This window comes from Sarcophilus harrisii, chromosome 6 (assembly GCF_902635505.1).
Source record: "Sarcophilus harrisii chromosome 6, mSarHar1.11, whole genome shotgun sequence".
Lineage (NCBI taxonomy): Eukaryota > Metazoa > Chordata > Mammalia > Dasyuromorphia > Dasyuridae > Sarcophilus > Sarcophilus harrisii.
Window position 1 is genome coordinate 70,020,456 of NC_045431.1, and position 18,936 is coordinate 70,039,391.

Below are 18,936 nucleotides of genomic sequence, written 5' to 3' on the forward strand. Positions count from 1 at the left end.
AAGCAAGGCACATAGTAGACAGACATTCAAATAATAATCCTTAATGGAAACTATGACCTTCCACCAATACCATCTGTGCAAGGAAAATTTTCAAAATCTGTTCCCACGGAGAACAATTTGGTTTACATTTCAACGCCCTCGTGTTTTGAATCATAGGATGAGAGACTACAGATTTAGAAATGGAAAGAGCTAAGAAGTCATCTAGTCATTTGATTGATTAGGGAATAGGTCCAAAAAGGTTGAGTGATTTCCCTAAGATTATAGAGGAAATGACAGTCAGGATTTTAATGCAGCACCTCTGCCTCTAAGCCCAGTGTTCTTTCCACCACATCATGCATTCAGTTATAATCCTTTTCTCATAGTTAATGTTCATTCAACAAGTATTTATTAAGTGCTTATTATGTGATAGGCATATAATGTTAACATACATGTGATATATCAACACATGCGTGTGATACTATAACCTGTATTAACATTTATGATAACACATGTTAAAGTACACACACAAAACCAAAACAATTCCTGAAAATAAGAAGCTTGATGCAACTAATATGTCCACAAAAAGATAAATGCAAAAGAGAGTACAATCATTCTAAAGTCATTTGCAAGCCAGGGAGGATATTAATAATTGAAAGGACCAAGACAACTTTCAAGGAGAAGCCTTAGCTCCTACTACATTTGTTCTGGTTTCTCACTATAACTTTTATTATATTTTTTTCAGAAAATCTTATATTTTATTTTTGGATCACCTTTTGTAATAGACCAGACCTGTCTTGTCTTAGAATTGAGATGCAAGACTAGAGTGAAATGAGAGACTCATAGTCCATCTAACCATTAGCAAAAATTGATTTACTTAGTAGAAGGTGGCACCTGAGCAAGAAGGGACTGTATTCCAGGTGTATACAAAGGTACGAAGGTAGGATGTCCATCTTGATCTGCTCCACATTGTTGCTAAAAGAAGTATGAGGTCTCCTGGCTTTTTTAGAGTTAAAACTTTTTCCTCACTCCTTATCTTCACTGACATTAATTATACAAAAATTTAGATGACCACCAATGGCATAAGGAAGATTGCAAAGGGTTATAGTCAGGAAGTAAAACAATGTAAGCAAAGACCGATCATTTTTGACTGGTCACCAAGAGAAGCACACCCCTTTTTGAATGTCTCTTTTCCCTCTAAGGATTGTCTCTGATCTCCTTCCCAATCTTAAAACTAAGGAGCATTCTTTAATTCTGAGTTTTTCTTGACCTTCTAAAACTCTTGAAACTGTGGATCTTCTCTTTGACTTCAAGGGACGCTGACCATACTTGGTATACATCATTTCTCTCTGACCACCTCAGTATAACTCACTAATGAGTCAGCATCCGTATAATTTTAAAAATATCCCCAAAATGTATATTGTCATCAATGGACTTTCTACAACCTAGTAACTAATCTTAGAGATGTTCATGAAGTTCAGTAGCACAAATTATGATGATGTTTATTATCAGAGGCAGGTACAGGAAGCCTCTGGACAGTATGCTCAATTTAAAGCACTAAATTTAGAGTGCTGAGAGACTTCGATTTGAATCATAGTTCTGCTACTTGCTACCTTGCTAGTATTCCTGGGTAGATCACTTGGTAACTTTTAAGCAACTCAATTTCTTCAACCAATAAATTAAGAGAGTTGACTAAATTGCCTCCGAGGTTCTTTCCAATTCTAGATCTACTGTTCTATCATAAATGTAGTTCTTCTAGGTCACATAAACAAATCTATCCTGCTTCCAAGTGATGAAAATCCCTCAAACACTTAGTGACAGTGTTTCAACCTTTCCTCTTTTCCTCCAACATTTTTTCCCTTCTCTAGATCTTCTAGATCTAGATCCTCAGGTTATATATAAAAAATTTTTTTTATAAAAATTTCATTTTCCCTCACTAATAAGTTTTATTTTCTCTTCACTTCCCTACCATAGGAGGAGGGAAAAAAAAGAAAGAAAACCCTTTAATAAACAGATGTAGACAAGCAAAACAAACTTCCACATTGGCCCCATCCATTTTGAGATCCATTCAGCATCCTGAATCCATCCTTCCTCTGGCAGGAGAAGGTAAGCAGTGTTCATCAGTCAGGTGGTGTGGCCTTTTACCATTCTCAACTTTTCTTATTATTCTCTATTTTATTTGCATCATTCCAAAAACATGAGATATATACAGTGCTCCAGATATAGTTCTGTATATAATATTTCTTATGGTAAACGAATAGAACTGTATTAAGTTAGCAGTTCACTGTAACTTCAGATGAATTGTGAGCTAGACCAAGGGTCAGCAAATACAATAGGAGGATCCTGTTTTTCACTGATTCACTAATTTTTTTTTTTCATTTTTAAATACAATAAAATTTTGTTTTAAAATGTAAAGACTATTTTGCTGCAAGCTGGACTTGACTACTTTGAGGACCCCTGATCCAGACCATCTTGTACATGTAAAGTCAACTTTTTTAAACCAATTATAAGATTTTACTTTTATTCCTACCTAACTTCACCTTCCTAAATTTGGTACAGAGTTCTTGTCTGTCAAGATCTTTTTTGTACTCTAAATCTGTCACCAGAGTGTTAACTATGCTTTCCACTTTTATGTCATTTGCAAATCTGATAATCAAACCATCTGCATTCCGCCCTCCCTCTCCCTCCAGGTAACTGCTAAAATATTGTGATTAGAGAGCTAAGCACAAAATCCTTGAGACACCTAGATACCTTCCTCTGTGCTAACATTAAACACTAATGGACCTTCTTTACATATAGTCACTGGATCAGTTCCCAATATTACTAATTACATTACCACTATGGAGTATGTGTTTCTCCATTTTTCCACAAAAAATAATATGAGAGAAATTTTCTACAGTTTTGTTAACGTCAAGGTAACATTCTCCTAATCTATTAGCCTAGTAACCAGGAGGTTTCTTTGTGATTACTCCTTTCTTTTCTAGATGATTTCTAGCCAACTTTAAAATTGTAACATTCAAAAATTCTGCAGAAATCTAAGGTAATCCCCATTTCTCTTCTCTTTTCTTTTGAAAATCAGAAACCTTTCTTTGTACAAGACTTCTGCCTGGATTTCATAGTTTTTTCAAAGGTTATTGGAGTGACTCAGCAATTATTTCTGCCATCCTTTCAGTACCTGGTGAAGTAATTTGTCTGGGCCTAATGCTTTGAATTTAGCATGGGTATCTAGGTACTCTTTTATTATCTTCTTGCTTGGGAGGGAATTTTGATCTAAGTTAACATGTGATGAATTTGGAAGAAGAGAATATGAATTCAAATCCAAAGTGATCCACTTCCTGTGTGGCTTTAAGCAAACTATTTAACTTTTCTAGGTCTCTGTTTCCCCATCTGTAAAATAAAAGACTTGGTTAAAATGTCTACAAAGATTCCTTCCAACTCTAAATCTCTGATCCTATGAACTTCTGTATCAATTCTATAGTAGTCTTTTTAGTTTTGTTCATTCCAATCCAAAGATGAGACAAAGGCAAAAAAACAGGTATACTCTTCCTTCTCTCAGATGCCCATCATCACTGTTCTAACAGTGGTTCTTTCTTTTTTTGAGCCTTTTTCCCCCTAAAATGTAGCACACACACAAAAAAAGCCCACCAAAACAACCCCTCCTTTTTTTTCTTAAGTCTATTCCAGAGATTCTTAAACTTTTTCCACTCATGACCCCCTTTTTCCCTCAAGAAATTTTTAGGTGACCCTGGATATATAAAATAGGTTTACAAATTTAACATTTAACGATAACAGATAATTCCACAACCCCCAGGTTCAATTACATGACCTATCTGGGGTTGCAGCCCACAGTTTAAGCTTTTTCCTATGCCATTCTCAGATCTATTCTGACTTGTGGTGTTCCTGACAATACCCTTAGAGAAAATCCATGCTTTTGTTTTCATCCTTCATTACTTGCTTTTCATTCCATCTTATATATGTGGAAATATTAAAAATTTATTTTTTAGGAAAACTGAGAATATCAAGAAGTAATTATTTTCTGCAGCCTAAAATTTTTTTCAGATTAAGGGAACTTTGGAAAAGTCAGTAGAAGAAAAGTTAAGGACACAGATTAAAGGTGATAACCAAATTTAATCTTCCCTGTAAAAAAAGACAGTGCCCTCAGGTAGGTCTTGGGGCCAATCACTTAAAGTGAGTAATGTCAAATTATGAAAAAATTATTTCTGGCATACTTGTGCTAAAACATCAAGTACAGCATTAATGTTTTTTTTTTCTTTCTCTCAAATATCTATGTACGTATTATATAATTTATATTGCATGTAATATTTAAAAATCCAAGTTGATTGATGAATCCATTATGTTTCAATATTATTCTAATTTTTCTTCCTCATAGAACCTTATTTCTCTTTGTGTTTTAAAAATCTCATTCTTTAGCACTTTCTTCCCTTCTGGGCTGATTTCTCCTACAGAATTTTAGGCCATTAGGGCTATTTATCCGTTTTGTGAACCCTTTGAAATCTACTTCCTTAAACTCCAAGGTGCATATCAGACTATGCTTGGCTTTCTTATCTTTTTCTATCATAGATGCTAAGATGAAGGGGGTCACTTTCCCTCAAGGTTGTTACTTAGAGTCCAACCTTTGAAGATAGCTACTTCAAGAGATTTCTCAGGAAGGATTGCTCATGGGCAGGTGTCATTTTTTCTTATGAGATTTGTTGTGTTAATTTTATTCTCTTCAATTTAAAAACAAAAGTTTTCCCCCAAAAGGGTCATCGACTGTTGCTGAGTTGCTGAAAACTTATTAGATATATCCTAATGTAGGTTTCCAGAATTATAGTTGGGGGCTACAAAAGTGCAAAATCTCTTGATATGTACCTGGGTATATTTGTGACGTATAAGAGCTTTTTGCATAAAAGTTGTTCTTTAGACTATAAGCTATTTCAGGAGGAGAACTATTTCTATGAATTCTCTTGTAACTCTCCCCACAGTAAGGTGCTTTGTTTACTATAAGCACTGGTAAATGGAGTTTCCCTGATCAAAAAATGCAACACTGGACCCTTTGAGATTCATTTAGAAACATCTTGTCAAGATTTCTCTGACAGACTGTTCTTGATTTCCTATCTATCATTTATTCTCCCTCATACTTTCTTCCATTTCTGCCTTTTTTCTTTCACTATGCACAGGGTCAATTCCGTGCTGGGTTATGTTCAATACTGGAACAAAATGAGACACCTCTAAGTCATGTGACAGTTAACAAACAGATTTACTTGGGTATTGCAGAAGGATATTGAACCAGGAAAAGCAATAAAGATGCCTCATATTGATTCAGTTGAATGAAGCTACTTTGCCTACCAAGCTTTGGAATAAGCCTGGAGCTCTCCGGGGCTGTTTTGTACATAGTTGTCCAGGGAGTGATGTCTGTAGTTTGAATCTTTAGTCTCTTGAGCCATCCAAATCTTAAAGATGGTTTTAATATCTTTTAGGAAAAAATAGGCTCACTGTCATAGGGACAGGGGTAAGGAAATTATTCCTTCTATACTTTTCTTCCATTTCTTTCTCCTCACTCGCCTTTCACTTATCTATTCTTCCTTTCCTTCTTTCCTTCTCTTTCCCTTTCCCCTGTTCTCTTTCCCTCTCCTTTTACTAACTCACTTTGGGAAAATTGGAAAGTAGCTAATAAAATTCTCTGAGAATTGGCCATCATCCCACTATACAAGCAGCGTAATAAAGCTAAAAAAAGGTAAAAGCTGTTGGGCCTTCTTGTGAATGTGATGGCCAATGAGCAGTATCAATAGAAAATTGAGCTAACATAGCCAATGAGTTATTTATTTAATTGAATAAACAGACATTTCTCATTAATGCTGACAACTTAAATGGGTATATTTAACTTTTTAAAGAAAGAAACATTCAGCAATCCAGTCTGTCTCCTTCCCTCCTAAAATAGAAAAGCAACAAAATCAGTGTATTTGAATTTGGTTTAGGGGCAAATATGGATATTTATCATATCCAATTGAACACAAATTAATTGAGACAAATACTACAGTTTTCCTCTTTTCAAGCTCAGCCATAAAAACATATAGCCTCTGGTAAATATTGAATTATGTTTCAGGTCAACAGCTCATATGTAATATACATTTTAAAAGATTTCTTTTCCTCGATTTTGATTTTAAAATACCATCACCAAAATGAAATTTTAAAATACACTGAATTGCAGTTCCTTTCCATAGGAAATAATAGAATGATGTTTCCACTTATATAAATATAATGGCTCTCAGTAACAGGTAACCTATACTGAATACAAATGAAACAAAGCATAATCTGACACTGATATTGTAAGAATTTAATTACCTGCAGAATGATGAGTGTTTCTTTCTGTGTCCAGGATGTATGTGCTGGTTTTAACACTACAACCTTTAGTCCATTGGCCCAGCTATTCTGGAAATAATTTTGATACTATGTCCCCAAAGTTACCAGAATATACATACTCTTTTTCCCAGTGATAAATCCACTAGCCCTACACCCTACAGAGATCAAAGAAGGAGAAAAAGGAATCATATAGGAGCACTCTTTTAGTAATGACAAGAAACTGAAAATTATTATGAAATGTGAATGCTCCAATCCTGCCCTCTCAGGGTCTAACCTGTATCACCCTTCAGATTTTCAGGACACTATTGGGGTTTTTTGATCATTTCTTTCTTCTCTCATAAGCTTTGACTGGCTATATACTTCTCATTTACTGGGGCCCAATGTCTATCACCTCAGTTCCATTTAACTACTTAAAAACCTGGTGGCTTTTACAAAAGCAAAATAGCAATAGCAAACATAAAAACATTTCCCCTATTACCTCAGAGACATACTTTTCCTTAAATCACCTCAGTTTGGGGTGGAGAGATTGGGCTGTTACTGTGATTCTGTTCATACACAGCTTTAGTTCCAACAATTTGGGTTGGGGATCACTTGTTTTATAACATGGTTTTCTAGTGAATTGAAGTAAATTGAAGCAAAAGGATGATGGGAACTGAGTGAGGATCTTGGGAAGTCCCAGCTTCATGATTAAAGGAAACAAAATTCCCCCTTGCCCCATCAACGGCATGATAGACCAGCCAGAAACAAACGGCATGTCCACGCATGTGCCACTCTCTCCAAGATACTTCCTTCATGTAGCAGCACGATTCTCCTAGAAGCAGCTCCCAACCTTCTCCACATGCAGACACCATCTGCTCCCTAGCATCCTCCACCTGGTAATACCATCTGCTCCCTAGTGTTCTCCATGTGCAGACACCATTTGAGCAAGCTGATGGGTCTGTCCGTGCACCAGACACCTATAACAGTTGCAAGGTTTGTTTTTCTTTCTCCTTTCAGTTTTTAATAGAAAGAGAAAGAATGAGAGAATTAGCAACACTGATGCAAAAAAAAAAAAAAAAAAAAAAAAGACAATTGTAATTTTTTTAAAATGCACAGATGAGAAGAAAATTCCAAAGAAAACAGACAAGCAGAACAGTATTACAAGTAATACATAGAATTTATGTGTTTTTTTTAAAGCAAGGATTATGAATTATAAATTTCTGTGTTTTATTTTATATATATGGAAATTCTCTTTTTTGAATATTTAAGTTCAGAATAAAAAGATTTAAAAAATAGAAATAACTTTAAAAGCATTGTATTACCTGAAAGCCATGGCTAAAAAAAAAAGACAATATCGTATTTCAAGAAATCATGAAAGAAAATACCTAGACAAATCACTTTGAAGGACTTAAGATCAATGCAATGGTCAACCATTAATCAATCAATAAGCACCTATTAACCCCCTAATTTGTGCCAGACCTTCTGTTAAGCGCTGTGCTAACCATGCTTACAAAGGACAAGTTTATGATCTCTGCTACCTACCCCTTAATAGAGAGGTAATGGATTCAGAATGAAGAATGAGACATACATTTTTGGGCTTGGCCATTATGGATTTTTTTTTGCTTCATACAAGGAAGGGTTTTGTATTTTTCAAATTAGGAAAGGAGGAGGAAAATATATTATTGTTAATTTAAGAATAAAAGAAAAACAAAAAATAGGACAATATGCAATCATTAAGTTTTATGTTGATTGAGTTGAAAGATTTATATCATTTATTTATAGTGGAAAGATCACAGCACTTTCAACATGGTAAGACATGTTCAAATCGTGCCTTTGGCATTCTCTTAACATCTCTGGGCCTCAGTTTTCTCATATAAAATGGAGATAATAATATCTATATTTTTTTAGAGGACCATCATTTGGAAATAGTGCATTGAAAGCACCTATGCTCAATAAAGTCAGCTCTTATTCTTAATGTAGTTTCTGAGCTCTCTAGCAGTCCTAAATTTCCATGATTCTATGATGGTCTGACTGAAAGCTATCTAGATGATGATTGTTTTAACCGTGATTGAACTCTATAAATTTATGACATTGGTGATGTAAGTTTAAAGGTTTTATAACTTGTGAACATTCCTAAGCTTTCTCTTATGGTTAAAAGGAACAGAATCTCTTTGGAATATCCCTTATCTACAGTCCTAAAAGGACTAGCCTTATCTGATTAATTCTATAAAGTGCAAGGGAGAAAAAGTTAAAGTCGATTTGGTCGATGTTATAATGAAGAGGTGAAAAAGTTGACCTAAATCCTAAGCTGGAGGCCAGCTTGGTATGCTGGTGATGACAGATAAAACGAAACAAAAACCAACTTTGTGTGACCAGCCATGCAAAACCAGAACGTGTGTCTGGCCTGTAATTATTGGTCCAACTCAGCAATTCTTTCTTTTCAGTTCTGTGCTCAGACCATCCTGAAAAAATACCAGGAGCTACTTAGCATGAGTTAAAGATGGGGGATACTAGCAAAGCTTAAATATAGGAGGAAGGGTGGGGAAGCAGTGGGAGGAAGAGACTCACAGGTCTCTTTTCAATGGAAGTAAAGAAGTTTTTCAGTTCATCAGGTAGAGATATGGGGGAAGGGAGGGTAAGCTAAATGAAAGGTCACGGACTAGGTGACCTCTCAAGGTCCCTTCCAGCCCAGTGATTTGATGCGTAACTGCTTTTTTTCCTTTTCTTTTTAAAACTCTGTGAAACAAGTCTAAAATGGTCCCAAATAAACCATCATGTCACTAGTAATTAGGAATAGTTTTTTTTTTTCATCTTTGTCTATCTTTATGCCTTTAATTTTATCTTATTGACCAGTAACACACATGTGCTAAGAGGCCTCTGACACACGTTAGTTATAGGACTCTGGACAAGTTATTTAATCCCTGGTGCTAAAACAGCTTCCCTAAGGTTAGAAATTACACACTAGTTGCTGATCTTTAGTCAGGAAGAAAGGTGTTTCCACACTGAGAATTCCCTACATTCATGAAGACAGAGATCTAGACCAAAAAAGAAAAAAAAAAAGGCATGTAGAAGTATTCATATATAATTGAATTATCAATATATGGAGTTTTATCTTTATATTGCATATTGTTACAGCTATGCAGATGCTACCACTAATAATAGCTTATTGTATGTATATATAGCTATATGTATGTATATATATATACACAAATACATTTAATACTTAGATATCTATCTAATTTATATACCTTTTCCCTCATTTTTTAACTTTACTTTTTTCACTTAAGGGTATTTTATTTTTCCAATTACATGTAAAAATAGTTTTTACATCAATTTTTATAAGATTTGAGTTCTAAATTTTTTCTCCCTCTATCCCTTCCCTCCCCCCTCCTCAAGACAGTAAGCAATCTGATATAGGTTATATATGTACAATCATTTCAATAATATTTCCATATTAGTCATGTAGGTAAGGAAAATTCAGAACAAAATGGGAAAACTGTGACAAAGAAAAACAACCAAAAAAAAAAAAAGTAAAAAAGAGATCTATATTCAGTCTCCGTAGTTTTTTCTCTGGATGTGGATGGCATTTTCTTTTTTTTTTTTTTTTAATCATTATTTTATTTTTTCAAAAACATATGAAGATAGTTTTCAACATTTATTTTTGTAAGATTTTGTGTTCTAAATTTTTTGCCCTTCTTTCCTCCCTTACCTTCTCCCTCACCAGACAGCAAGCAATATGATATAGTTTTAATATTTGCAATCCTTTTAAACATATTTCCATAACTTGTCATGTTATGCAAGAAAAATCAGACCAAAAGGAGAAAAAAATCTACAAGGAAGAAAAAAACCAAACATAATAAAGGTAAAAATACTATGTTCCAATCCACATTCAGTCTCCACAGTTCTCCCCATAGTATTTTTACCTTTATTATGTTTGGTTTTTTTCTTCCTTGTAGATTTTTTTCTCCTTTTGGTCTGATGTGATAGACATTTTCTATCCCAAAACTATTGGAATTGCCTTCCATCACCACATTGTTAAGAAAAACCAAATGAGTAACAGTTGATCATCACATAATCTTACTTGCTACAATGTACAATACTCTCCTCACTTCACTCAGCACCAGTTCATGTAAATCTGTCCAGACTTTTCTGAAATCAGCCAGTTCATCATTTCTTATAGAACAATAATATTCTATTACCTTCATATACTATAACTTATTCATCCATTCCCCAACTAATAGGCATCTATTCTATTTCCAGTTTTTGCCACTACAAAAATAGCTGCTACAAACATTTTTGCACATATTGGTCCTTTTCCTTTTTAATGATCTCTTTGGGATACAGACTCAGGAACGAGACTGCTGGAACAAAGACTATATACAATTTTATAGCCCTTTGGGCAGAGTCTGGATTTGGATGACATTTTCCATTCTTCCAAGTCTTTTGGAATTGTCTTAAGTCACTGTATTTCTGAGAAGAAGTAAATCTGTTATAGTTGATCATCACACAATCTTGCTGTTACTGTGTACAGTTCTCCTGGTTCTGCTCTTCACTCAGTATCAGTTCATGTAAGTCTTTCCAGGTTTTTAGGAAATCTTCCTGCTCATCATTTCTTATAAAACATATTCACATTACATTCATATATCACAACTTATTCAGCCATTTCACCAACTGTTTGTCAAACATATCTTGAAGGTTCGCAAAGTGCCTTTTATATACCATTTCATTAACAACCCATTTGAGCTGAATATTCTTATTATCCACATTCAACACATGAGGAAATTGAGACAAATAAAAGTTAAATGGCTTCTTCAAGATCACATAGATAATAAATATCTCAGATGATTCGAATATAGGTCTGAATCAAAGTCCAACCATATAACCACATATTTTAGAGAATGTATAAAATATTAGCTACTCTATCTTCACAGTGTTTCTATTCTACTCTTTGTCATTTAATTTACCTTTATTAAACACCTACTACGTATATGTTCTTGGAGTCAGGTAGGCCTAAATTTAAATTCTATTTGCAACTCTGTATTATCATGGGTAAATTACTTCTGTACTTTAGGGAATTCCTTGGGGAGTTTCCCATGCTGATAAAATCATAGATTCCTCACATATCAGTTTAAGAACAAGGTACTGGGGATACAAATTAGAGTCCATAGTCCATATTTACATAGCAATTTTAAGTTTGTAAAATTTTATTCACATTCTTCTTACCCAATACAAAGCTAGACAAGACACAGACACTGCTTTCAAGAAACTTAGATTCTAACATTGCTGTGGTCAAGAATCATGGCTGCTTTCATTGAGATCTGAAATATTTTAAAGTGAAATTATTTTATAAAAGGTTAATTTTTTGACTATAAGTCAGCACATCTTATTTTTATTAAATAAATAGTAGCTTGGAAAATATGCTGGTTTTGGAATCAGTAGGATTCAAATTCTACATCTTATACTTACAGAATGAATGATAGTAGAAAAGCCATTTCAGTTCTCTGGATCTCATTGGGGATGTCTTCAGAGGTCTTTTTCCCCTCTAGAATCATAATCCCATGAGCTAGTCAGCCATTATTGTAGCTGACAGCAAAACTGTCAGGAGGAATATTGAAGACCTTGAAGAATCCTTATGACTAAAAAAAAAAAAAAATCTCCATGACTTAAACTGCTGCTGCTACAAAATATTTTCCTGGGTTCTTTTAGTCTTGGTACAGAAGACTTTTACAATTGATTCTGATTTTCTAATGAGACCTACCGTTTCAGAAAGGGTGGGTATTTCTAAACTATTCACTTGTGTTATCCTTTCCATGCTGGATTCATGGTAATCTGGTGGAAAGTCTGTTGGACCTGGAATGAAAGGAACACGTGTAAGCTTCTTGAGGACAGAGTCTGGCGCTTTCATCTTTTTCTCGCTATTATTTAGTACAATAACTAGTGCATAGTAGGACCTTCATAAATGCATTGGAATCAGAAACTCATGGTTCAAAGCCATATTGTAACATTTATGAGCTACAGGAACTTGGTTAGTCCCTTTCTTTTTCTGGTCCTCATATGGGTTGATAATACCTGTATGTAAACTTCAAAAAGCATCATAAAAATGTATTATTATTACATTTGTTGTCAAGCTGTCATTCTTCAGCAGTCAAATTAAGTGGCACATTTCCATTGTGTTTAGTCTATTCTTGATGTGGATTACTCCTAGTAACCAGAAATTTAGAAAGGACAGTCAAAGGTGAATTTTTACATACATTGAAAAAAAAAAGTTGGAAGCATTTTTAAAGGTAAGAGAATATGTAATGATTTGCTGCAATGAATACATGAAAACCATAGCTTATTCTTATTCAACTTTAACAATGATAGGAAAAGAGAAAGAGTAACATTTCCTGGAAAAGAGGGATGAATGATCTCTATTAAAGCATTCTCTAATCTTCTTTTTATTGTTATGATTGAATGATTTCAATTGTGTCTGATTCTTTGTAATCCCTTTTGGGGATTTTCTTGGCAAAGATACTGGAATAGTTTGCCATTCCTTTTCTAATTCATTTTTCAAATGAGGAAACCAAGGCAAATAGGGTGGAGTTACTGGTCCAGGGTCACACAACTAGTAAGTGTCTGAGGCTGGTTTGAATTTGTAAAGATGAGTCTTTCTGATTCTAACCTCTGTGCTCTATTCATTGACCACTTAGCAGTTATTAGGTTTTTTTTTTAAATTAACCATAATTATTGTCTTTTACTAACCTAACTGGACTTACTATATTATCTTATTCCTACTGGGATTATTATACTATGCAGCTATGAAATTATGTTATTCTTGCCTTTCTCATTTTTTGGTCATTTACACTGATTTCATTTATTGTTTGTATGTACCTCTATTTTGATATACCTATTCTTCCTCTTAAAGGTGTCTAATATATTTCTTATCTACTAATTTAAAAACATAGGAGCTGATCTTTTTCTTTAAAAAATTATTTTTGCAAGTTTAATTTTCCTTCTTTTCAATGTTCTCAATTGAATAATAATTTTAAAGCCCTCATAAAAATGCACAGTTGAACAAAACAAACTCCCACGTTGTTCATGTCCGAAAAAGTACATCTCATTTTGCATTTTAAATCCATATCTTCCTAGCAGGAATTGGGTAACATGTTTCATCTTCAGTTCTCTGGATTAATGCTTACTCATTGCATTAATAAGAGTTCAAAAATCGCTTAAAGTTGTATCCTGGTTAATTGTTTCCTTTCAATTAATTGGCTTTATTTGATTAGTTGCTTTTAATGGATAAAAAAATCTGTTTCCTCTTATATTTGGGGTCCAGCTCTAATATGAGGAAGAAACCTGGTCCCAATTTGTTAGGCATTTGACATGCATTGCTTAATAAATTAATATTCTCGAGAACTGGAACTTCTTCAATCATTTCATTTTTCACCTGCCTCATTATTTAAATTGCAATCCTGGTTCTGCTTGCTTAATTTTATATTACTTCATTCAGGTCCTCCCAATATCCACTGAAACTGACCATTTCATCATTTCTTAATATTCCAATACATTTAAATGAGATAATTGCAAAATACTTAACTTACTGTGTGCTCGGCACATAGTAAATTCTATGTAAATATTAGCTATTACATACAATAATTTGTCCAGTCATTCTCCAAGAAATATCTCCACTTTAGTTTCCAGTTTGGGACTACTATGAAAAAGATCTGCTAGATTTGTACATATGAATCCTTCTCATCTTTGTTTAATCTCTTTGGAGATTGCTACTAAGTAGTCATTGGATCAAAGGGTATGCACAGTCACTTTTGATCAAACTTCTTTCCAGAATGGCTTAGATCAATTCATTTCCACCAACAAATAGTCCATTAGCTTGCCTGTTTTCCTGCAGCTCCTCCAATATCTGTCATATTCCTCATTTGTCATCTATGCCAGTCCCAATATGTGAAGGTATTTTTATTTTCATATCTATTAATGATTGGGAGTATTTTTTCATTATTTATTTGTTTGTTTGCTGAGGCAGTTGGGGTTAAGTGACTTGCCTAAGGTCACACAGTTAGGAAGTGTTAAGTGTTTGAGATCATACTTGAACTCAGGTCCTCCTGACTTCAGGGCTGGTACTCTATCCACTGTGCCATTTAGCAGCCCCTAGGAGTATTTTTAAACTCAATAATATTTTATTTTTTAAATTAAGTGCATGTAAAGAAAGTTTTTAACATTCATTTTTGTAAGATTTTGAATTCCAAATTTTTTTGGGGGGGTGTTTTTCATATAGCTTTTGATATGTTGGATTTATTCCTTTGAAAAATACATATTTGTACCCTTTGACTAATTATTGTAAGGTGGCTCTTAATCTAATCAATTTGAATTGTTCCTCATATATCTTGAATATAAGAGTTTTATCAGAGAAGTTTGCTATAAAGTTTTGTCCTGTTACCTGTTCCTTTTCTAATTTTGTTTGTGCAAAACCTTTTAATTTTATATAATCAAAAGTTGTTCATTTCATCTTATGCTGATCTCATTTTCTTTTTTATTCCCATATTTAAACATCAATCACCCTCCAAAAATTCTTCTTCATGGTTTCATTCATCATTTAAAAGAAGACATCTCTTTCATTCTTCCTGACTTTGCTCTTCTATTTTTCCAATCTTAATTCCATTCCATTAGCTGCTGCAGGGTTTTTTTTTCCCCCGAGATTGATGTCAAAGCTTGTCTCAAACCCCATCTATTACCTGACTTTTCATTTTCTTGGCGCCATCAAGTGGTGAAACTCTATATTACTATTGAAAGCTTGCAGCTCACCAGATGACTCAGTAGTCCTATAGCAGAATTTATAGGAAATGTAACCATTCCCCCAAGGGGTTGTAGAAATACAATGAAGTGGGAAATTATGAAATAGAAAAAATATTTGAACAAATACCTTTTGTACGAGGGTAAGGAAGATGCTAGCTGAGGAGAAAGACATAAGCTACATTTATATATCAAAAAAGTAAAATTTGGTTATTTTGATCAAAATAAATAAGTCGGACCAGAACTACTCAAGTTTCTCTTTTGCTTCTGATATGATGGGGGGAAGGAGGCTCATTCAAGAAATGGTTGCACATTAATGGTATATAAATGTAGCACATTGAAAGAAATGAGAAGTAGCAAGAAGTCAGAGGAACATGGGAAGTGATAAAGAGTAAAGAAAGTAGAATGTTAACATCTCTAAAAAGCACAGAACTAAGAAGCAATCTGGGTTCCTGAGAAATGATCCTGAGGGTTTATCCTCTCATTGCATGTGTGTGTGTGAGTGTGTGATGGATGCTGAATGCACTCTGTCCAGTCAGAAGCAGCCCATCCTTGTATGGCCGGCTTTGCTTAAATGTTTTACTTTGTTATAAGAAAGGATTCCGTGAGTTTGGGAAAGGAGCATAGCTTGAAAGTGGAGGGTATTAATGAGTGTGGGATAAAAACAAAAGGTTTAATAAGAACCTTTTAACAAAAGTTATTTTATTAAAAGAAAAAGATAATAAATTTAATAAAATTTTAAAATCATGATAAAAGAGACTTTATGAGTCAACTATCACAGAGATTTATGAATCCCTTATTTTTATGCTTAAGAGTGGTCTGTAGGGTGGAAAAAATTTCCAATTTCCATTAGAATAATTAAATGATAGGATTTTTGAAATAAGCCATATTTAGTGTGCTGCTCTGTGTTTGTGGGTATCCATATAGTTGATTATGTCTTTTTTAAATGGATGATTTTCCCCATAAGAATTAGAGATTTAGTTCTATTACTTTGATTTTTCATAGGAATCCGACCTTGTTCCATGAATCTCTGAGGGCATTATGCAAATACAACCCACTTTCATTATCTTTCCACTTATTAAATTCATCCAGAGCTGAGCTGTCCGGGAACAGCTTTTCTGTTTTGTCAACTACATCCCCAGTCTTGTTCTTGGATATCTCACCAGGATTTCAAGACAGCAGGGGAGGGGAAGTGAGCAATGGAAACAGGCTTATGAATTTTAAATGCCTTGTGAGACTGTGATACTGTAACTTCACACATTTGGCTTCTCTGGGTGGTTGTTCCCAATGAGTCCATGGCTAATTTCTAAATGAATCAGTGCACTTCAAAGGAAAAACTGTTCAGTGGCCACAGATAGCAGCCCTAACTCTGAGCAGTAGTCTTGCAAACCTGTCCTTTTAGTTACACAAAGATCTCATCAGGTTGATGTTTGAACCCCTTTGATGACTACTTCCAAATTCTAAGTCCTTAACCTGGCATTCGAAGCTCTGCACAATCTGGCATCCCCCTATATTTCCATATAAACCCATGTTGTTCCTGTATCTGAAACGCCCTTTTTTTCTTCTGCCCTCCTTTCTTCTTTCAACTCTCCCTCCTTTAAAGTTCATCTGAAATGCAATATTTTCCAGAAAGTCTGTTCTAATCATTCTTCTTGTGGTCAGAAATAGCATTATTTTGGACATCACACTGCTTCACTGGCCCTCTCATGTATTTATATTTCTTTTGTATTGAAGCTAGCTCTAAAAGGTCACATCCTACTACCAGACTGTAAATTCTATCAGGCTATGTTTTGTATCTTGGATCTTAGTCTCTAGCACAGTGTTCTATAAACACTACGTGCTTAATAAGTGTTGAATTATTTGTTTGGAAGTGTGGTATAACTAGGTAGTAGAATATACATCCAATATACAAGCTTTTAAGGACGAGGACTGTCTTTTGTCTTTGTTCCCCTATTAACACAGTTCTTGGCACATGTCTGGAATTTAATAAATGTTTAATGAAAAAATTAGTAAATGTTTTGATTGAGATGGTGGATGGCTTAGCCTAAATCAATTCCACTATTGACCAGAACTTAAAGTACAAAGAATATATTCTTCTAACTGTGGGTCAACATGAATTCCATACTAATGAACTACCTTTAATGGAATGAATTTTCCTTGAGTCCCCTCATTAGAAGTAATCTTGCCTTCTTATGTGTTTCTTTAACATTTGTTTGCATGTCTTCTTTACTTCTCATCATACATGCCTTATAAATGAAATGGGCATTTGTGTACATATTGCAATTCTCTTCAAATATTGTTGGTCCTTTAAAAGTAGGAATCTTTATGAATTTTGAAAATTCTCTGTAGTGCCTCTCATTCAATAATTATGTGTATGTTCATTTTCAATGAAAGATATCTCTTTTAGGAAAAAAATTAGTTTGTCTAAATGCAATAAAGACACAATAAAGTCTTGTTTTTAGACTATATTCTCATTGCATTTGCGAGGAAGATTTTTATAACTTTTTGTTAATTTATAGTTTTGTGACGTAGTTTTTGTAAGAAACTTGAATTTCATAGTTTTTTGTTGTGGCTGTTGGGTTTTTCTAGCTTTTGAAACTTAAGAAAACAGATTATCTTTTGTTTTTCTATCACTTTTATTTCTCAATATATTCTTCTCCTTCTCCTACCCAGCAAGTTGTCCCTTGCACCAAAGGTATAAAAAAGAAAGAAAGAAAAACAAAACAAGTCAACCATACCAACTGACATAACAGCTAAGTGTTAAAGTATATATATAAGAGGTAACAACCATAGTTTACCACCTCTGCAAAGAAGGAGAGAGTTTGGCAGTATTTTCTCAACATTTCTCCTTTAGAACCAAGCTATACATTCAGAATGTATGACTTTTTTTAAACAAGCAAAGGAGAGTCAAGATGTTACCACTGATTGTAGATATAATATAGTTACTCATTTGAGTTTCAATGGTGTCTTTGTTGATGAATTCAAGATACTGCATAATCTTAGAAACATTTTGATTATACTGAATTTGAACTGGGATTTTCTTTTCTTTAATATAGCTTTTAGTTATAAATAAATATAAGCGTATTTATTTTATGCAAATATAATTATAATTAAACATAAACATAAATATAATATAGTCATATTTTTATATTACTTAAATTTTCTTCTGTATCTCTCACTGTCTTCTCTCTCAGATAACCATTGCACATAATAATTAAAACATTTTTTGGTTCTTTTATAATCAGTTTTTATAATTCACCTTGATTTGCTATGTTTAGATAGTTCATAAACCCTTGACATTTAGAAAGGCTTTTCATTAAGTCCCTCCTAAGCTGTTTAGTTATTTAGCTATTGGGTACAGTCTGTCTCTTAATAGCCTTTCTTTCCACTCACCCCTAATTTATTAATATTTATTTTTGACATTAAAAATGTTTTTGAGTTCCAAATTCTCTTCCTCTTCCCAACTTTTCCCCCACCCACTGAGAAGATAAGCAGTATGTCAGTTATACATGAAAATTCTTATAAAACATACTTCTATGTTAGCCACATTCCTTTAAAAAAAAAAAAAAAGAAAAATAAACTGAGAAAATTATATACTTCACTATGTACTCAGAATTCATTAGTTCTTTCTCTGGAGGCAGATAGCATTATTCATTGTGAATCTTTTGGAATTGCCTTAGTTTACTGTATTGATCAGAGTAACTAAATCTTTCTCTATTAGTTATCATTACAAAATTGCTTTTACAATATACAATGACCTCCTGTTTCTGCTCACTTCATTTTGTATTAATTCAATTAGCTTTTCCCATGTGTTTCTTAAATCCTCCTGCTTTC

The 18,936-nt window shown here is 33.8% G+C and overlaps 1 protein-coding gene across 1 annotated transcript in view; it reads left to right on the forward strand.

Annotated features, from left to right (window-relative positions):
- The first annotated feature begins 1,956 nt into the window (after window positions 1-1,956).
- Window positions 1,957-18,936, forward strand: part of MMAA (metabolism of cobalamin associated A) — an 89,826-nt gene continuing 72,846 nt past the window's right edge. The window contains exon 1 of the mRNA XM_031943901.1: window positions 1,957-2,082. The gene's annotated coding sequence lies outside the window, so the exon portion shown is untranslated. The remainder of the gene's footprint in view (window positions 2,083-18,936) is intronic.